We start from the raw sequence: 22838 nt of genomic DNA on the forward strand, positions 1-22838 counted from the left end.
ATATTGTGGGGTGTCAGTGGATAGTACATTCATATTGGGGGGTCAGTGGATAGCACATTCATATTGGGGGGTCAGTGGATAGTACATTCATATTGGGGGTGTCAGTGGATAGTACATTCATATTGGAGGGTCAGTGGATAGTACATTCATATTGGGGGGTGTCAGTGGATAGTACATTCATATTGGGGGGTCAGTGGATAGTACATTCATATTGGGGCGTCAATGGATAGTACATTCATATTGGGGGGCCAGTGGATAGTACATTCATATCGGGGGGGTCAGTGGATAGTACATTCATATTGGGGGGTCAGTGGATAGTACATTCATATTGTGGGGTGTCAGTGGATAGTACATTCATATTGGGGGGTGTCAGTGGATAGTACATTCATATTGGGGGGTCAGTGGATAGTACATTCATATCGGGGGGGTCAGTGGATAGTACATTCATATTGGGGGGTGTCAGTGGATAAAACATGCTGTATATAAATACATTAAATATTACCAAAACTATGCCCTTTACCCTGCCCCTTTATAGCCACATACAGGGTCAGCTCCAGGTTTCAGTAGGCCCCAATGGGTAACAGAGTCTCAGTGGGCCCCTTTGCAGTGAACTCATTGGACGGCATTAAATATTCGGAAACTAAAACAGTCTCCTGTACCTTAAAATATTCCCTATTTTATCTTAGCAAACAGCCCCCTCATGGTAATTTTATATACAGACCCCCTCACACCCTAAGGATTTATTAGATACAGCCCCCTCGCCCCCATGGTCTCCTTATGTACAGCCTTATGTGGGCCCCCCCCCCAGCAGCTCTGGGCCCTGGCACCTGCCCAGGTATGCTTAGTGCTGGCTCCGGCCCTGGCCACATAGTATGATGCCCCCTTCCTGCAACACGTCTCCTATAGGTATGTGCCCCCCACCCCCATTAATATTAATGTAAAAACCCTGATGACAGGTTCCCTTTGCATGATAATAATAATGCACATAATTACAGTGACCAATACTGTGATGCTGATCCGGTCCGGCACTACCATCAGGATAAGGATGTCCAGTCCATGAACGTCTATCACGCTATAGAACTATAGAAGATGAACAGAGGTAAGCAGCTTATCCACATGAAAAAGGCAATTACACAGAAGAAGGCGGCCATACAGACAGTGGAATAATTACATTTAGGAAGCTGCTTTATTTTAATTAAAAGAGGATTGAGAGCGACGGCGATGGCTTGTTAGCCTGTTCCAGTTGTGCCTTTCTTTTTGACATGAAGTTCCTTCTGTACTAGATATATACAATAATATAAACTGATGTAGTATGATCAGCACTGCCTGGGACGTGGTGTCCATAACACAGAGATACACAACCTCTGTGTGCTGCCCTACAGCCTCTGTTAGGTAACTGGATGTAGGGAACTAGTTCCATGTTTTCAGATGCCTATGTGGTAGGCGAACCTATGGCACGGGTGCCAGAGGTGGCACTCAGAGACCTTTCTGTGGGCACCCAGACCTTCTCCCCAACAAATAGTTAGTGCCAGCTAAGAAGAAAGGCTTCCTCCTGTGATCCAATACAGCCCAGGACGTGCCAGCTCAGCGTTATTTTAAAGCAACATCCTTGGCTGCCAGGACTACAGGAGGAGCAAGAAAGTGCGGATAGAGATGGATTGTCATTGGAGCTCCTGTTCTGGGTCCCCTGATTCTTCCTCTTCAGGTGACCCTGAAGCTACAATCCAAATTTCTCAATCATCTTTCTATTGTATTGTTGAACTCAGGATGCCGATACGAATAAAACCTGTGATACAGCTGGGATCAATAAGTTACTGCTTAAAGAGGACCTGTCACCCAAAATTTCGGCACTAAGGTCACCGCCCCTAACCACACCCCAACCCCGCCCCCTCATGAATACATCGCACCGCTTTGCGAGCGGTCCGATGAATACATTGTACCCCGCCGCAGTGTTAGATAGCGTTACCAGAGGTTTCCTGTAACGCTATCCATCTAACACTGCGGGGTTTGTTCAAGCACTAGGTGACAGGTCCTCTTTAAATTGTCATGTTGGCCCTCTACGACATATAAGTGGGTTTTGGTTGTAGCTTGGGCACTCTGTCTCCAAAAGGTTCCCCATCCGTGTTGTAGGGTATTGAGCCAGTTCACTTCTGCAAGAGCATTATTATGGATATAATCACTTGAGGTTAAACTGCAAGACAGTAGAGAGGTAAAATGCCAGCAATAGCCAACCTAGCAGGCCCATGAAAGCCCCCTTGCTGGACTTCCTGCTAAGCCGGGTTTCGGATGCCTCATTTCCAGTCTTCAGACCATTACAGAAGACTGAGCTTATATGGTTAAGTCGAAAAACTGGACTGGTCAGATGTCATATCTGGGTCCCACAGAGGAAATTTGTGGGTAGATCATCCACCGTGTAATGTTCACACGGCTCATAACAGACTGTTCTACTGCTTGCTTCCGAGGAGGTGAACATCTTCTGGACCCTGTGAGTCTCGTTGTTCATGGGTCTCACTATTATTACGGGTGCTACACCCTACACCAGTGATGGCAAACCTTTTCGAGGTCCAGTGCCCAAACTGCAAAGTAAAACCTGCATATTTTTTGCAACGTGCCAAAACAGCAATTCAAGCAGTAACTTATGGCAATTTTCTTGCTCTTGCTGTACCACAGCTTTCAATGGGCCTAAGGGCACCAATATCTTTGTCAGAAGGAGAGGAAATTTGGGTTGTAACTGGAGGTTCCCTAGACAGCCCCCTAAACAGGAAGATTCAGGGGTCCACAGGAAGGGCTCCAATGATAACCGGACCCTGTCCACACCACCACTCTCTTCCTGCAGTCTCTGGTATACCAGGATCATAGTATCATAGTAGTAGTATCATAGTATATAAGGCTGGAAGGAGACGCAAGTCCATCAAGTCCAACCTTCAAGAATTAAATAAATGTTTTATCCCCATAACCCGTGATATTTTTTCTCTCCAGAAAGGCATCCAGGCCTCTCTTGAACATGTACATAGAGTCCGCCATAACAACCTCCTGCGGCAGAGCGTTCCATAGTCTCACTGCTCGTACAGTAAAGAACCTTTGTCTATGGTGATGGTAGAATCGCCTCTCCTCTAGGCGTAGAGGATGCCCCCTTGTCCTGGTCACAGGCCGAGGTATAAAAAGATCTTTGGAGAGATCCTTGTACTGTCCGTTCAGGTATTTGTACATTGTAATGAGGTCTCCCCTCAGTCGTCTTTTTTCTAAACTGAATAATCCCAAATTTTGTAATGTGTCAGTGTATTCTAGTCCCCCCATTCCCCTAATAATCCTGGTTGCTCTCCTCTGCACCTGTTCCAGCTCTACTATATCCTTTTTATACACTGGTGCCCAAAACTGTACACAATATTCCATGTGTGGTCTGACCAGGGATTTGTATAAGGGCAGAACTATGTCTTTATCATGAGAATCTATTCCTCTCTTGATACATCCCATTATTTTATTTGCTTTAGCAGCAGCCGCCTGGCTCTGGTCACTAAAATTAAGTTTACCATCCACCAATACCCCCAAGTCCTTTTCAGCCTCAGTTTTACTAAGTAATTGACCGTTTAGAACATAATTATACTTTTTGTTTCCATGGCCCAAGTGCATAACTTTACATTTATCTACATTAAACCTCATCAACCATTTCTCTGCCCATCCCTCAAGCTTCCACAAATCCCTCTGTAATGCTAAACTATCGACCTCAGTATTTATTACTTTACACAGCTTAGTATCATCTGCAAATATTGAAACTTGACTGTGTAAACCCACTACAAGGTCATTAATAAAAATATTAAAAAGAAGTGGCCCCAATACTGACCCCTGTGGCACTCCACTGGTAACATCAACCCAATCGGAGAATGTGCCATTAATGACCACCCTCTGTTTTCTATCACTAAGCCAATTACTTACCCAGATACACAGATTTTCTCCTATTCCCAGCAGTCTCATTTTATATACCAACCTTTTATGTGGCACGGTGTCAAATGCCTTTGAAAAGTCCAGATATACAACATCCACAGCGTCCCCCAGATCCAGTCTTGAACTTACCTCCTCGTAGAAACCAATCAGATTAGTCTGACAGGACCGATCTCTCATAAACCCATGCTGACGCTGGGTTATAAGGTTGTGCACAGTGAGATACTCCAGGATAGCATCTCTAATAAACCCCTCAAATATTTTCCCCACCACAGCAGTTAGACTCACGGGTCTGTAGTTTCCAGGATCGCTATTTGATCCTTTTTTGTATATTGGTACCACATTTGCTATGCGCCATTCCTGTGGAACATAACCAGTCCTCAGTGAATCTTCAAATATTAAAAATAACGGTCTGTCTATCACGGTACATAATTCATGCAGAACCCGGGGGTGTATGCCATCTGGCCCCGGTGATTTATCTATCTTAGTGGTTGCGAGGCGGCGCCGTACCTCTTCCTGGGTTAAACTGTTGACATTATAAAAAGAATTTACATTATTCCTCATTGTGTCTTCCACCAGGGGATTTTCCTGGGTAAAGACAGTTGAGAAGGCGACATTCAGTAGATTGGCCCTTTCCTCATCTCCTTCCACCATGACCCCCATGTTATTTCTAAGGGGACCCACACTCTCTGTTTTTAGTTTCTTATCATTTATATACTTGAAAAATAATTTGGGATTATTTTTGCTCTCCCTGGCAATATTTCTTTCAGTCTCTATTTTTGCGGCCTTTATCTGCTTTTTACAGGATTTATTTTTCTCTCTATAATCCTGTAATGCCTCATCGCTACCTTCACGTTTTAGCACCTTAAACGCTTTATCTTTCTCGCTTATTGCTTTCCTTACAAGACTAGTTAGCCACATAGGCTTTTTCTTGTTCCTTTTATGCTTTTTCCCATAAGGTATGTGTTTCTCACAGGACTTTTTCAGAATATATGAGAAAAAGTCCCATTTTTGGGGGGGGCTTTTGTCTTTGAGAGCATTATCCCAGTCTATGCCTTTAAGGTCTTCCCTTAGTTGATGAAAATTTGCCCTCCTGAAGTTTAGAGTGTTGGTTGCCCCTTCACTAACGCTCTTAGTAAAGCGTAATACAAAATCAATGATATTATGATCACTATTCCCCAGGTTCCCCCCAACCTGTAGTTTTGATACCCTATCAGGTCTGTTGGTAAGGATAAGGTCCAGCAGTGCCCTTCCCCCTCTTGTTGGCTCCAGGACTAGTTGCGGCAGGTAATTGTCTTTTGTTGTTGACAAGAACCTGCTACCTTTGAAGGACCTGCAGGTTTCTGCCCCCCAGTCAATATCTGGGTAATTGAAGTCCCCCATGATAAGTACTTCACCATGCTTTGAAGCCGCATCCATTTCACTTATCAGCATTTCCTCTGCTGCCTCCATTATATTTGGAGCCTTATAACAAACCCCTAGTAATATTTTATTATTCTTTTTCCCTCCTCTTATCTCCACCCATAGGGACTCCACATTTGCGTTACTGATGTCATCTCGCAGGACAGGCTTGAGGCAAGAATTCACATATAAACAAGCCCCTCCCCCTTTTTTATTTATAAGATCCTTTCTAAAAAGACTATAACCATCTATAGTAACAGCCCAGTCGTAGCTACTGTCCAGCCATGTCTCGCTGATACCCACTATATCATATTTCCGTTCCAACATCAAGAGTTCCAGTTCCTCCCTTTTGTTTGTGAGGCTTCTGGCATTTGTGTACATACACTTTATATGGTTTTCCCTGTCCATATTCCTTTTGTCCTTATTCCCCAATCTCATTCCAGCCCCCCTTCCTCCCCCATGGACTATGGCTCTTCCCAGCTCTCTATGTACACCGTCTAGTTGCCCTGCACAAGTGTAGTTGCCCTCCCCCCAGGTCTCTAGTTTAAACACTCCTCCAACCTTCTAGCCATTTTTTCCCCTAAAACAGCAGCCCCCTCCCCATTGAGGTGCAGCCCATCCCTACTGTAGAGCCTGTAGCCCACAGAAAAGTCAGCCCAGTTCTCCATGAACCCAAACCCCTCCTTCCTACACCAACTTTTGAGCCACTTATTTACCTCCTTGATCTCCCGCTGCCTTTCTGGTGTGGCACGTGGTACAGGCAGTATTTCGGAGAAAATTACCTTTGAGGTCCTTGCCCTGAGCTTATGGCCTAAATCTCTGAAATCATTTTTAAGGACCTTCCACCTACCTGTTACTTTGTCATTAGTGCCAATGTGGACCATGACCGCTGGTTCCTCACCAGCCCCTCCCAGTAATCCATCAACCCGATCCGCAACATGCCGAACCCGAGCACCCGGCAAACAACACACTGTTCAGTATGCACGGTCTTTGTGACAGATTGCCCTGTGTGTTCCCCTAATAATGGAATCTCCCACTACCAGCACCTGTCTGACCTTGCCTGTGCTCCCATTACCCTTCTTACTGGAGCACACATTCCCCTGGTTGCTAGCGGCCACATCTTTCTGCAGCATTGCTACCCCAGAGCTGATACCCCCCTCATCCGCCAGCCTGGCAAACTTATTGGGGTGCACCAGATCAGGACTAGACTCTCTACAACTCTTCCCTCTACCCCGCCTTCTACATGTTACCCAACTAGCTGCCCCCTCATTCTGCACCTCCATACTTCCCTCCCCACAACCATCTTCCCCAGAGAGTTTGTGCTCCAGGAGCAGCAAACTTCGTTCCATATTATCAATTGCCCGCAGCCTTGAAACTTGCTCATTTAGATCCAGAATCTGGGCTTCCAGATGAGCAATTTTCACACACCCCACACAGCAGTATTCCCCCTCGAACGGCTGTTCAAGGAAAGCATACATGGCACAGGATGTACACCGTGTAGCAATGCCACTTATGGAGTCCATTGTTCTAATGGGGATTACAATAGAAATATGCACAGAAAGAAGAATTTACAGTCAGAGTAACACAGAACACAGAAGTTACCTGCTAAAGCCCCTCAAACTTAAGTCCCTTAAACGTAAGTCACACTTAAGACACTGCACACACTTGAGATCAATGCACACTCGCTGCCAAGCTCACACACTCGCTTTGCTAATGCTTTTTTAAAAGTTATCTGCCACAAAAATCTGCAGAGCTCACTGCACAAGATCTGGCTGCAAACCACCAAACAAACTGACCACAGAAGTATATAAAGGCTGCTAATTAGATAGCCACACCCCACTATTAATTAGGCAGCACCTGTGACTATACTGTCTAGATAAGCAAGGTGAATGCCTCCCTATACCCCCCACACAATATACAGATTATGCAAGTAAAATACCTTCAGATCTACTTGGTTGCAATAAAAATCACACAATGAATATCAGGAAATAAAAAATGTAGATGCACTTATCTATTTGTTGCTGGATCCAAAAAGTAATCCTTCCTTAAACGTAAGTCACACTTAAGACACTGCACACACTTCAGATCAATGCACACTCGCCGCCAAGCTCCACATTAAAATAATTCTAAGCATGGCAAGTCCTGAGACTGCAGGAGGATCCCTGTCTGGTGAACTTTGCCATGGGGCAACAGCCTGAGTGCCCACTGAGAGGGCTCTGAGTGCCACCTCTGGCACCCGTGCCATAGGTTCGCCACCACTGCCCTACAGCCATACACTTACGACCTTGTCTCATACATAAATAGCTATTTGCCCAAACAAAAGTTTCCCACCAGCTATTGAAGGTGTATGGGAGTTTAATGTGGACCGATCTTCTTTTGGGGCACCTTAATACATATAAGATGATTGTCCTACCCCAACAAAGTTGTTGACTTGGTTACAATACTTGGGAAATTGTTCATCCAATAGTTCATCCATCATATTTCCAATAGTTGGATTAGCAGATTGTTTAGATTATCTTTGGGATCATAACTTGCACACAACTTCACCACCATGTCCAAATCATCAAAATCCGGGATCGTAATGTCAGAAGTCGGAATCGTTGACTTAGGAAAGTGTCTGAAACAAGAAGCGCAAATCGTTCTGCGCTGCGGGATCATACGGTGCAGCCCATCCTCTGTTGGATGTCTTCTTCTACGAATCCGTCTGGTCTGTGAATGGGAATTTGTGTTCAGTAAAGTCTCTTCTCATGATGTAGGAATCACAAGCTGAGCCGGCTCCACCATCTCAAGTCTTCGTTGAGCGCTTAGAAAACATTCAGCAAATTGCCACTTTAGGTTTGTCTGATAACAGCCGATGCGGAAAGCTTCAAAAGAAATCATTACATTTGTAACTGTATTGCAGAGGAAAAGGCTTCGCGTTAATAAAATAAAACATTTTTTTTTTATCGCAGTTTTGAGCCATTCAATTTTTTTTAACCGCAATTTATTGGATCTCAAATTTCAGAACAATTTTTAGCTCATGCCGTTCCATGTGGTAAACGCATTTGAGTTGTTTTTTTTTTTTCCGAGTACAATAATGCTTGAAGGAATACCGGTGTGAGACGCAGGGAGATCACCAGAGAACTCGTATAAAAAAATTGTGCACCCTACTGCCACTCGCATTGTTCTTCGAACATGAGGTCACACATTGGGGCTCATTTACTAAGGGTCGCGCACACACTTTTGACGGAAAGTGCACTGTTTTCGGGGCTAAAACAGCTTGCACAGGTATTTAATAAGTGTGTGCACTGGGATTTTGGTGCAGCACAACTTAGGGGGTGATGCGGAATGAGCGCGGGATTCAACTTTCAAATTGTGTTGCAAGCCCAAGCATTTAGATGCACCAATAAAAAGATGGTGAACTCTGTCGGACCTGAGCAGGGAAGCGACACATTCATGATATCGGACGCATGATCTTAGTGAATCGCGGCACAGTGCATTATAGTCGGACAATGCACTTTCTGTGAACTCCGGTGACCGGGTAAGTAAATGTGGCCCATTATAGTTGACTAATATATATATGCAAGCGGCTCTTCAGAACTGGATCTAAATAGAGATCTCTCACTGAAGTCTGGAAGGAGGACTTAAGGCCACTACCTCTCGGAGTAGTCCAGGTGATTGCTGGACCAGGTGTGTGCCTTAGTGCAAAGAAGCAGGGGTCAGGCCAGAAATCAGTCAATGTTCAGGGCTGGCAGCAAGTAACAAGCTATAGGTCAGAGCAGGCAGAAAATAGGTTGTAGTAGTCAGAAACAGATAAGAGTCACATCAAACCAGGGTTGTAGAATATGGAGTCAAAGATCAGAGACATGGACGTGAGGGACACAAGGAAACTTATCACTCAGGCACGATGACACAGAGGACCCTGTGAATCCGAAGACTCAGGAGCCTTCATGAGACATGATGGTGGGCACAGACCATGCCATCACAAATGATCTGTAACTTTAAGAAAATAGGACACATGGACGAAACCATGCTAGATAAAATGTGAACTAGAACAGCAGCGCTTAAATAAAAACTCCAATGTTCCTAACAAGTAAAGTGGACCCACCAATTTTGACGACCAGGCGATTAGCTAGAGACGGTATGGATTGGGCATGTTGAATTCTGCCATACATTATGCTGCGCTTCTCGGAAAGACAAAGCTGCCATCAGAGTTGTCTGCCAGATGCTTCTCTTCTTTTGGCCGAACCTTTTAATGCAGCAGTAAGGGGCGTGACTGTCATGGGATGTAGAACATTTGTAGTACATTATTTGTTATAAATACACCTTATATAATATAACAAACTGGGTGGGGTAGCAGGAAGAGAAAAGTTAATTCTTCAGAACAATTAAGACCAAGATAAACTTATTTTTCACATCTGCGCCAAAATTTTGGAAGCTTCTCTCTTCGTCCTAAGATTTTATTGGGAAATCGATTGTTGGGACCCATCATCCAGCCCCTACTTGCAACCCATGTTGCCAATCCTGACCTGTTGAATCCATTGTCCCGAGATGCTGCCAAAGGAGACGCCGACCTGCCAAATGAGCAGACTAATGCCACCCCCGAAATCTGCCCACCTGGCTAACTCTCCATTATGCTTCCTGAGATTTCCTTGCAGTAGGTTCCAGATCCCTAAACAGTGGTCAATCAAGGAATCCTATAGGCTTGAGTTGAGCCCAAAATCCATACTTACCTGGGGACTCCACATCATATCAACTACTAATGCGTGTAAATTTGGGTATCCCAAAACTACAATGGGGGTCATTTACTAAGGGCCAGAATCGCTCTTTTCCGTCAGGTTTCCCGAAAATTACCGGTTTGGCGCACGCGATCGGATCGTGACGCCGGCATGCATGCGACGGAAATGGGGGGGCGTGGCCATCGGAAAACCTGACAAATTCGGAAAAACCGAATTAAAAAATGTGTCGCTTGACACGCGCTTACATGCACCCAGGATAGGATGGTGAACTCCAGCGAACTCCGTCGGACCTGGTGGACATCGGGCGCACGACCTTAGTGAATCGCCGGAAGACTTGAATCCTCGACTGAGAACGCGACGCTGGATCGCGACAGGACCGGGTACGTAAATATGTAGCATAATCTTTCCATTTTTGGAGTACATGGTAAAAAAATACTTCATAACCATTCATGTAGGCCAAAACCCTTAACAAAAGGACTACGTCCTGCTTATTGGTCAAGGTTGGATCCCCACCAATCAAACATCAAATACGAGAGCAAGGACGTCAGTGTTTTAGTTGTGCGAGAAGCCCTTTAAGGAAGTGTTTCATGCATTCTGTTATTATGTACCACCCCACATCTCCAGCGATGGTAATGGTCCTCCTTTTATTGAGCGGAGATTGTGAAGGACTATGGAAATTCATTAGTGGGAGGACGTAAAATACATCTTGGCGTGATGACCTTGGCATCAATAGAAAAGGCCACGTTTGAATGGTTTGTATTGAATGATGATGTTTTTTAAGCTTTGGATTCTGCGTGCAGATGACTAAACAGATCTGTTCCCATTGGAGTATAATGGTCTGGATGACGAGTGTTCTGCACTTACGCACTGCTAGGTAGGTTGTAGTTGTAGGTGGGCGGAGAACAGCACACAAGGCAACAAAACAGACACGGTTACTGAGTGCTTATCCATTTATTGGGGTCAATGCAAAAAATGCAGTTGAAGGCCTCCATATCATCCAAGCAGGGAGATGCATTGTAAATGAATATTTTGGTGATTTGGATATGACATGTTACATATTATACTTTGAACATGAAGAATCCCAAGTAAGTCAAGGTCGAACTTCAGAACCATAATCCATCCCCAGAAACTTAAATCCCTACCATGATTTAGTATCTATTTTTACACAACCTTATAAAAGAAAATTTTGGAGTTTACTGCGACCGCACCTGTAGTTACGGCTTTCGGCCACTGCACTGCTTTGAAACTATTCTCTATTGTCATAAAGGGTCGATCAACTGTTCTTTCATTGGTTTGGGAATAAAGCCAAGCATTGGACCCTTCCATGTTTGGTGATTGCTCAATTAACCAGTCCAGACCAACTAAAACCAAGACCTGAGGATAAATTAGATCATATCAGATCAATCCATCTTCTACATACTCAAGAAGGCCTATGTGCACTACAATTTTTGGGACCCGTGATTTCTAACTAGCCCCATGCACACAACTGTATCGGGGGCCTTAATCTTTCCACACATATTGTGGCCAGGTCACAGCCCCCATAGAGGTCCATTACACGCAGTCAAGGTGCGGTGGGGACACAGTGGGGCTCATCTACTAAGGGTCCGCGGAGCGCATTTTCGCCGCGCTTCCTGTCGATTTCCATTTTGTGCTGCATTTAACAAGATTTTGGCGCATGCGATCGGATTTTGGCGCATCGGCTTGCATGCTACACAAATCGGGGGGGGGGGGGGGGTGGGCCGTCGGACAAATAATCCCCTCTGTTTCTATCCTGACTGTAAGAGTTAATGAGAGCACCTCCTGCAGATGCTCAGTCAGGTAAGCTCATGCTGTCATTTTTCATGGTGGGTTTCACAACTCCGTCTGTTCTCTCCTGCATCTTTTCAGCTTCTATTTCGGTATCCAGAGAGCTGAGTGGGAGGCAGGCGCTGCTAAAAATGTGAAAGGCCCGCTCTATTCTTACGCAGAGATGGAACAAAATGACACATATACATCTGCAGACGCTCTTACAAATAGCCACTAGTGTGCCCACACAGGGCCGTCCAGCTAATAAGAGCGGCTGCTATTATGTGGACTTATGTACCCACTTATAAAACAAGTTCTTTTAATGCCAGATGACTTCTTACTTTCCCGAACTTTGACCACTAATAGGTTTGTTTAGGTAGGTGTCACTGTCTCCCTGACCATCTTATTAACCTACCCCTTTGTCTGGCGATTGCCTACCAGGTCCATCATTCAGCTCCCCAACTATTTAAGAGTCATGCAGGTACCAATGGGCACATCTTAGATTTTTCACACAACAATGCGCACCCATATCTATTGTCCCCACCGAATGCCACTCGGCTCCTTGACCCAACTCTGAGCAAAAATATTCCTAGAATGATAGGTCATCCAACTATATTCTGCACATCGACTGTATCACAGGACTTGACCTTAACTTGTTTCCTGACTTATTGGAGCTTATTTACTAAGCATCCGCAGATCGCATTTCCGTCGGGTTTTCCGACGTTTTTGGGGATTGCTTTTCATGCGACACAAATTGGGGATGGCGGGCCCTTGGACGATCCGACTGATTTGGACTGAGCGCGGGATTTAACTTTAAAATTGTGTCGCAAGACAATGGACTCACATGCACCAGGAAGAAGAAGGTGAACTCCGGCAGATCTGAGCGACACATTCAGGAAATCGGGTGCATGATCTTATTGAATTGCGGCACAATGCATTGTCGTCGGACAATGCACTTTTGGGAACTCCGAGGGACTGGGTAAGTAAATCTGCCCCGTTGTGTCCATCCTAGACCTGATGATCTGCTATGTTGACTCTGGATTGCCTCTGACTTCACATCTGTGCCCCTTCCCTAACCTGCAGGTTTATTTTTCACTTTGCAAGAACTGTGTCTTAACTTTGGCCTGTACTAGACTTTTCTGTTTGAACCTCAAAGCCTGCATCGTCATCTCTCTGCCCAAGGCCAGCCATGGCCTAAATTGGGAACACTTCAAGAGGCAGTGGCCTGGTGATCCCAGGAGTGTTCCTGGGAAAATGCCCTTTTGAGGGACCTAAAGTCAAGGCAGTTAAAGGACACAGTGGGGGTCATTTACTAAGGGCCCGATTCGCGTTTTCCCAACATGTTACCCGAATATATCCGATTTGCCCTGTATTGCCCCGGGATTTTGGCACACGCGATCGGATTGTGGCGCATCGGCGCTGGCATGCACGCGATGGAAATCGGGGGGCGTGGCCGAACGAAAACTTGACGGATTCGGAAAAAACGCCACATTTTTAAAAAAAAAGAGTCGCGGAGCTTGCACTTACCTTCACTAGGAATAGGCCGGTGAACTTGAGTGCGTTCCGATGCTCTTCAGCGCAGCAGCACCACTTGGTGGACGTCGGAGGAACTTCCCTAATGACCCGAATCCACCGCAGAGAACGCACCGCTGGATCGCGAATGGACCGGGTAAGTAAATCTGCCCCAGTGTCTCGCCACCATAGAAGTACCACTTTGCTTATTTATTCCAACAGGATAACTGGCATCAGACATAGCAAGAGTTGTTGGCAGTGCCAGTGTCACATCTCAAGTTCCAGTCAAACTCAAGTTGGGATGATTTCCAGGCCAAAAACGTGAGATGCACACTCAACACTGACTTAACTGTATTTGAGGCTGAAGATAGGGCAGGTTGACAACACTTACAAATGCACGTAACTACCGCTCACCAATATATGACAGGGCATCTTTGTTACGATGCCTATAGCAACCAATTACCCATCCTAATCCATTGTCTACGGGTTTCAAAAGGAACACAACCTTCTTCATCCTACATCAAGCCATACAACAAAAGTCACCATTATACCTTCACATCTGTTGATGTTACATAACAGGTCAAAGTCCTTCAGATCTTACTCCAAAAGATCCCAGCTGGGTTAGTGGGCAGAAGATTGATTAAAGTCCTCATGAACATAACATTTCTATACAGATAATTAGCTGCCCTCCCCCATGGGCACCAGGTCTTCCTCTTTATTATCAATGTCTCCTAAGAGTTGGAATTCCTATCTCTTCATACATAGAAGATGCAATATAATGAAGGAATAGGATACATGTTCGTAGGTGGTCATGGTAAACGCTAGTCAAGCCACAAAGATATTCTATAGCTCTGGCCTGCACTTACTTCCTTGTGGCATAACTGGATATGAGATCTACTTTTCCTGTATACACTATACACATTTACTAAGGGCCCGATTCGCGTTTTCCCGATGTGTTACCCGAATATTTCCGATTTGCGCCGATTTCCCCTGAATTGCCCCGGGATTTTGGCGCACGCGATCGGATTGTGGCGCATCGGCGCCGGCATGCACGCGACGGAAATCGTGCGAAAACCCGACATATTCGGAAAAACAGTTGCATTTAAAAACCGAAAATGTGTCGCTTGGGACGCGCTTACCTTCACTTGGTCCAGCTCGGTGTATTGAAGTGCGTTCAGATGCTTTTCAGCGCAGCAGCGCCACCTGGTGGACGGCGGAGGAACTACCATCATAAATCCCAGCTGGACCCGAATCCTGTTCAGAGAACGCGCCGCTGGATCGCGAATGGGCCAGGTAAGTAAACCTGCCCCATTGATTTAGTAAGTGTGGTATTGGGATTTCACGAAATGGGAGTAAAAGAGTTACTAAGGGTCTGCGGAGCGCATTTCCGTCGGGTTTCCCAACAATTTCCTTTTTGCGCTGAATTGCCCCAGGATTTTGGCGCACGCGATCGAATTTTGGCGCAACGGTGCCGGCTTGCACGCAACAGAAATGGGGGGGGCGTGGCCGTCGGACAACCCGACAGATTCAGACTTAACATTTAGAAATGTGTCACAAGACACGCACTTACAAGCACCGGGATGAAGAAGGTAAACTCCGGCGGACCTTGGCGCAGGAGCGACGGATGCAGGAACTCGAGCGCACGATCTTAGTGAATTGCGGCGGACCCAAATCCTCGTCGGACAACGCACCGCAGGATCGTGACAGGACCGGGTAAGTAAATCTGCCCCAATATGTCCTTCAAGGAGACATTGGGGCAGATTTACTTACCTGGCCCATTCGCGATCCAGCGGCGCATTCTCTGCGGTGGATTCGGGTCTTCCGGCGATTCACTAAGGTTGTTCCTCCGCGGTCCACCAGATGTCGCCGCTGCGCTGAAGAGCATCGGAACGCACTGGAGTACACCGAGCCGGGCTGAGTGAAGGTAAGCGATTTCCGTCTCGTGCATGCCGGCGCTGATGCGCCACAATCCGATTGCGTGCGCCAAAAACCCGGGGCAATACAGGGAAAATCGGCGCAAATTGGAAATATTCGGGTAACACATCAGGAAAACGCAAATCGGGACCTTAGTAAATGACCCCCATTGCATTCAGCCTTTACAGCAACACCTTTTGGACAAGTTAGCACATTTTTCTCTGGGCGCCTTCATAGACTTCAGTCACACAACTCACTGCTCCAGACCTCACAACATGTTCCTCCATTGCCATTACTGTAGGTTGTTCATCCAATAGATGCTGCTGAGTTCTGTAACCTATGTTTAGTCAACAAAATGTAGCATGGAGTTCACTAGAGTTTCACAGGTTACGACAACATCATGTTGCAGGTGGATGTTAGAGACCTTTTGCTCCTCAACCTTCCATTTGAGGATGCCCTAGTGAATCTCAATAGGGTTTAGATCTGGAAACATTTTTGAGCAGTCCAGCACCTTTACCCTTTGTTTCGTTAGCACCACAGTGGTCGTCCTGGAGGTGTTTGGGATTGTTATCATGTTGGAATACTGCGCTGAGGCCAAGCTTCTGAAGAGAGGGGAATCATGCCATGATTCAGTATGTCACAGGACATATTTGTATTCATGCTTTCCTCAATGAATAGTAGCTCCCCACAGTCAGCATGCAACCACATACCATGACACTGCCACCACTATGTTTGACTATAGCCAAGACACACTTGTCTTTGTACTCATCCCCTGGTGACCACCCTACATGCTTCACACCATCTGAACCAAATAAGTTTATCTTGGCCTCATCAGACCTGAGGACATGGTTCCAGTTATCCATGTTGTTTGCCAGTTTGTCTTCAAAAAAACATTTGCGCGTTTACTAGGGCATCATCTTGAGAAGACGCCTCCTTCTGGGATGACAGCCATGCAGACCAATGTGATGCAATGTGCGGTGTATGTTCTGAGCACTGGAAGGTTGACATCACGTGCACTCAACTTCATTGGTCAACTATGGTGATGCCTGTTTTGAGTTGAACCTGCTGTATGGTCTTGGCCACTGTCCTGCAGCTCGTTGTCAGGGTTGACAATCTACTTATAACCTAGGCCAGTGGTGGCGAACCTATGGCACTGGTGCCAGAGGCGGCACTCAGAGCCCTCTCTGTGGGCACCCGGGCCATCACCCCAGAATGAAGTTCACCAGACAGAACTCAAAGAATCTGCCTGCAGAATCTTCCTACAACGATAGATGGATTTGCCTCCTCCTTTCAACTGGGTTGGTGTTCTTGGGAGGCTGAAGGATTGAAAGTTGTCAATGAACAAGGAGAAATACATTATTGCTTAAAGTACTGCGCTGGCACTTTGCAATAAATAAGTGGCTTTTGGTTTAAGTTTGGGCACTCAGGCTCTAAAAGGTTCACCATCACTGACCTAGGCCATTGACGGCGAACCTTTTAGCGGACGAGTGCCCAAACTGTAACCCGAACCCCCCCCCCCCCCCCCCCCTTATTGCGAGGTGCCAAACAAAAATTAAAGGAGTAACTTATTGCTCCCTGTTTCTCAACAACTTTGTATCATATTGGACAATATGGGAAATTTGCATAATTTTAGCTTCTTTCCAGCGTTGGTCAGAGAATCGTGGGGCCAGCAGAAGGTCCTCCAGAGATAATTCGGCCCTGTCTATTCATTCTCCCTCTTCTGCTCAGCCCGCAGACTGTTTAAGCTGGGGGGCTGCAGGACTGGCTGTGCTCCATACAGCAGGAGTACAGCCCCTCCTGTTGCCCTTTAACCCGGGTCACTAATTGGTTGCCCAGTTGGCCACTGGGTGACAGTGGCCCGGGGGATATTTAAGCTTGAGTGCAGAGCTAGCCCTTCCTCTTTGGACTGCTCCGCGCTCAAGAGTCACCCGCCCACCCTCCCTAGTTTTTTGTTTGTGATTGTTGGTAGTCACAGCTTGTCCTGTGGTGGGATTTTGACCCTCTCGGTTTTAGCCCAAATCCCCTGACAGACCAACTAGGACATGCCCCCGCGGAGGCGGGGCCCGGCATGCAAGGTGAAATTTGGGTAAAGGGTCTGGGTTTCATCACAGGTCTGGGATATTATTTACTGTTAGCAATAAAGCTGTGGCCGACCCCCACCTTTTTTTCTCCCAAACAGTGTCTTGTGTTTCCTTTTTTTGTGTTTTGTGAGACGGGTGTATTTAAGTCAGGGCCTAGGTATTAGTACAGCCAGTCCTACAGTCCCAAGTAGCGAAGTAAGTATCACTTTAATATATGACTGAAAGCAGCATCTTTTAAGTTGCTTGGAACTGCAGGAAGATTCTTTGTGTCCTGTCTGGTGCTGGGGCGATGATCCGGGTGCCCACAGAAAGGGCTTTGAGTGCCGCCTCTGGCACCCGTGCCATAGGTTCACCACCTGGAACCCGTGCTTTAGGTCCTAAGCCATCTTTATGTAGATCCTCAGAATAGAGGTGCCATTTTGAACTTCTGGTAACCAGAAAGAGACATAACACTAAACACACTTGAGACCTTTCAACACTAACCAGTCATATTACAACCAAACGGGACATTGGCTACATGGACGCAATGGGGCAGATTTACTTACCCGGTCCCATCAAGATCCCGAGGTGCGTTGTCCGACGAGGATTCGGGTCCGGTGTGATTCACTAACATCGGGCGTCCAAGTTCCTGCATGTGTCACTGCTGTGCCGAGGTCCGCCGGAGTTCACCTGCTTCTCCCTGGTGCATGTGAGCGCAAAACGGAAATATTCTGGAAACCCAACGAAAGTGCGGCGTTTCGGACCCTTAGTAAATTAGCCCCAATGTGGCCATTGTCACTAAGTGGTGCACTCACTTTTGTTGCCAGCGGTTTAGACATTAATGGCCATGTGTTGTTGAGGGAACACCACAATTACACCATTATACAAGCCATACACTGACTACCTCACATTGGACACAGTGTTATATCTTCAGCATTATCCAATGAAGAGATATAATAAAATATTTCCAAAACTTGTGAAGGTGTACTTACTTTTGTGAGATGCTGTACGTCTTTTGGTTATCATCTGTAAAATGTAATAATCCATTATGGCTTCTACCCCAATCTGGATTATTTTATATACTGTAGAAATTAGCTCCTGGATTTTTATTTATACCTCAGCTAAAAATATTCTCCCTGCTCCAATCTGTTTTACAGAGCGGCCCGTATTAGCATAATGCAATTCTTAGATCTATTTTTGGTGAATCCAGCCTAAACATGCCGGTTCCATCTTCTCAGTGGTAACAGTATGAATCTATCTAGCAGAATGTCTTTCCAAAAACTTCTGAAATGTCAGTAGTTTTCTATCATTGGAGGTCCATGTACTAAGACCTTCACCCTATAAAGCATCTGACATGATGCGATCCTCCTGTGTCATAGGAAAAATGTAAACTTTGATCCAGCATCGACAAAGTCAAGGTGGGGCATCCAAGTGTTCCATTTCGAACACTTGCTTTACGAAGAACTTTTGTTCGGAGCAGCATATCCTGACCTACTGATGTTTTTTTGGTACTTCTTGGGCTGTGATCGGCTTAGTTTGTTGTATGAGGTCAACAGGAATAGTTTCTGAGTGTCTATGGCTGGATTATAGGTTTAGCACAACAAATTGGGGACCGTTACTGGGCTATGAGCTCTTCTAAGGTTAGTTGGGTAGTGTATTTGTGTACAGACTCTGTAGGATTACCTTGGGACTGTATCTGAGCTCTTCAGGGGACTGTGTCTGGATTATGGGTTTTGCAGGAATAGTTGGGGGCTATTTCTATTAGTTGGGGACTATCTCCAGTCTGCTGGATTATTGGGGAATGTATCTGGGTGCAGGTTCTGCATTATTAGGTGGGATCCATATCTGGATTATGAGCTCTTTTCAGATTAGTTAAGGATTATATCTGGGGAGAGGTTCTGCAGGATTAGCCAAGCACTTTATCTGGGTAATGAGTTCAGCATGATTAGTTGGGGACTGTACAGTCTGCAGGATAAATTGGGGTCTGTATCTAGTGTAGGGGATCTTTAGGATTAGTTGAGAACTATATCTGTTTTATGGGCTCTGCTGGATTAGTTGGGGACTACATTTGCTTTATGAGTTCTGCAGGATTAGTTGGGGACTATATCTGCTTCATGGGCTCTGAAGGATTAGTTGGGGACTACATCTGCTTCATAGGCTCGGCAGGATTAGCTAAACACTTAATCTGGGTATTCAGTTCTGCATGATTAGTTGGGTACTGTATATAGGTACAGTCTGCAGGGTAAATTGGGCTGGGTAATATATTGGGGTCTGTATCGAGTTTAGGGGATCTGTAGGATTAGTTGGGAACTATATCTGTTTTATGGGCTCTGCAGGATTAGTTGGGGGCTATATTTTCTTTATGAAAATTAGTTGGGGACTACATCTGCTTCATGGGCTCTGCTGGATTAGTTGGGGACTACATCTGCTTCATGGGCTCTGCCAGATTAGTTGAGGACTATATCTGCTTCATGGGCTCTGCTGGATTTGTTGGGGACTACATCTGCTTCATGGGCTCTTCTGGATTAGTTGGGGACTACATTTGCTTTATGAGTTCTGCAGGATTAGTTGGGGACTATATCTGCTTCGTGGGCTCTGACGGATTAGTTGGGGGCTACATCTGCTTCATAGGCTCGGCAGGATTAGCTAAACACTTAATCTGGGTATTCAGTTCTGCATGATTAGTTGGGTACTGTATATAGGTACAGTCTGCAGGGTAAATTGGTCTGGGTAATATATTGGTGTCTGTATCTAGTTTAGGGGATCTGTAGGATTAGTTGGGAACTATATCTGTTTTATGGGCTCTGCAGGATTAGTTGGGGGCTATATTTTCTTTATGAAAATTAGTTGGGGACTACATCTGCTTCATGGGCTCTGCTGGATTATTTGGGGACTACATTTGCTTCATGGGCTCTGCTGGATTAGTTGGGGACTATATCTGCTTCATGAGCTCTGCTGGATTAGTTGGGGACTACATCTGCTTCATGGGCTCTGCTGGATTAGTTGGGGACTATATCTGCTTCATGAGCTCTGCTGGATTAGTTGGGGACTACATTTGCTTTATGAGTTCTGCAGGATTAGTTGGGGACTATATCTGCTTCGTGGGCTCTGACGGATTAGTTGGGGACTACACCTGCTTCATAGGCTCGGCAGGATTAGCTAAACACTTAATCTGGGTATTCAGTTCTGCATGATTAGTTGGGTACTGTATATAGGTATAGTCTGCAGGGTAAATTGGGCTGGGTAATATATTGGGGTCTGTATCTAGTTTAGGGGATCTGTAGAATCAGTTGGGAACTATATCTGTTTTATGGGCTCTGCAGGATTAGTTGGGGACTATATTTTCTTTAGGAAAATTAGTTGGGGACTACATCTGCTTCATGGGCTCTGCAGGATTAGTTGGGGACTATATCTGCTTCATGGGCTCTGCTGGATTAGTTGGGGACTACATATGCTTCATGGGCTCTGCAGGATTAGTTGGGGACTACATCTGTTTTGTGGGCTCTGCAGGATTAGTTGGGGACTATATCTGCTTCATGGGCTCTGCAGGATTAGTTGGGGACTACATCTGCTTCATGGGCTCTGCAGGATTAGTTGGGGACTATATCTGCTTCATGGGCTCTGCAGGATTAGCTAAACACTTAACCTGGGTAATCAGTTCCGCATGATTAGTTGTATACTGTATATTGGTACAGTTTGCGGGGTAAATTGTGGTCTGTATCTAGTTTATGGGCTCTGTAGGATAAATTGGGTACTATATCGGCTTTATGGGATTTTCAGGATTTGTTGGGGACTACATCTGCTTCATAGGCTCTGTAGAATTAGTTGACATTCCTACCTGTTTTATGGGCTCTGCAGGATTAGCTGGCGACTGCATCTAGGACTCGGAAAGATACCTTGGTGACAATATCTGCTTTATGGGTTCTGCAAGACTAGTTGTGAGGTTATATTTGGAGAAATCTAGCACTACCATTGATGATATTTATTATGATATTAACTACATACAGCTTCCTTGCTATAGTTTGGATGGTGGAGGTCAGTGGTGTGAAGCCTGGTGGTTGGTTAGTCTACACATTAGATGTTATTATCCTCACCCCTAGGGATTCAGTGGTTCTTCCACCATCTTTTCTACATTGCTCTTGCAGATTTCCCAGGTTTCACCAGGATTCAGCAGTTCATCCACAAGATGTATTTGATCTGCATATGATCCAGGGGCCCTTCTAACAAGTTAAGATTGTCCAAAGAGAAGGACCCCTTTAAAGTTCATCCCATGTTTACTGGTATCAAATGAGCTAATGTTGAGTCTAACTGCTTTGCTCCACTTAGATTTGCGTGATCTTCCTAAACAAGACGTCTTCTTCAAGCAACAAATATTTAAATGACTAACAAATGTTGGTAATTACAGCTTTTTATGTGGAGTAGGTCCCACTCCAACGTCCACCAGTGAGAAATATGCAGTGCAGAGGCGAAGGGAGAAGCTTGATGTCTACAATTGCATCCCGTGCCTGACAGCAATTTAGCCAAGTGTCCTTGATGATGTCACTCAGAGCAATACACATCTCAAGTGTCATTGAAAGATCATCAGGACAGAAAGATAAGTATGAAGCCGCTCTTCATTATTCCAGCCTCCGATGACACTCACAGCACAGTGGCCAAAGTGCCAACCGAGGAGAATGTGACACACAGTGATCTGTGGGATGTAGTGGTAGCAATCCGATGTGATTACTGGTGGGTTTTTGATTATATTCTAGTCTATTACTATTGTATGCTGTATATTGATTACTAGGGTTTTTCTAACACAGCATATCCTGGAGTGATGATCCATCCACTCATCGGAAATGACAAAGGTGACAACTAGGATCTTCCTTAGATTAGTTTTTCCTTTAATGCTACCTAGAATTATTGGCTAGCCATTATATTATTCATATAGACATTATTAATCTTCTGGAATGGAACATCCCTCGTTTCTTCTGAATAGATCATCACGGTCTTGATGGTCCACGAATCCATGCTTGCACTTCATTTCACATTTGGTTCCTCAATCTGTAGAAGGCAACTGTAATTAAGCCATGGACATGACCTACTCTAGTTGATTGGTTGAGCAATGCTCTTTAGGCATCTATTTGGGCTTGTTATTTGGCTTGGTTATCACCCAACCAAGGACCAGCCCTAACAGGTCTTATGCAGAGTGGTTATGCTCAGAAAGGTGCTGATCTTGTCCTCAAACCAAAATCCTCTTTTATTGCCAACAGGACCATAGAACCCCTCGGGCTGATTTACCCAGATGCCAGTGCAGCATCAATGCCTGATACAGAAATTGGTCACTGTCCTATCGGTTATCTTCTCAACAACCTTGAGTCTTTGTGACCTCTTCACTGGTTGGCCATCTGGTGTTTTTACTTCCGTGGTGGTAGGTGCATCTATAGGACGTGAGGATAGCCCTTTTAAGCGCTAATGCTCACGTCCCCGCAATCTTTTAATAACTTTTAATTCCCTAATATGCAGATTT

General features: G+C 45.4%; 1 protein-coding gene across 2 annotated transcripts in view; it reads left to right on the forward strand.

The window, feature by feature from the left end:
* Positions 1-454: 454 nt before the first annotated feature.
* Positions 455-22838, forward strand: part of ANKRD34A (ankyrin repeat domain 34A) — a 42268-nt gene continuing 19884 nt past the window's right edge. For both annotated transcript variants that reach the window (XM_072114975.1, XM_072114976.1), the window contains exons 1-2: positions 455-906; positions 996-1099. The gene's annotated coding sequence lies outside the window, so the exon portion shown is untranslated. The remainder of the gene's footprint in view (positions 907-995; positions 1100-22838) is intronic.

Source organism: Engystomops pustulosus, chromosome 7 (assembly GCF_040894005.1).
Source record: "Engystomops pustulosus chromosome 7, aEngPut4.maternal, whole genome shotgun sequence".
NCBI classification, from domain to species: Eukaryota; Metazoa; Chordata; class Amphibia; order Anura; family Leptodactylidae; genus Engystomops; species Engystomops pustulosus.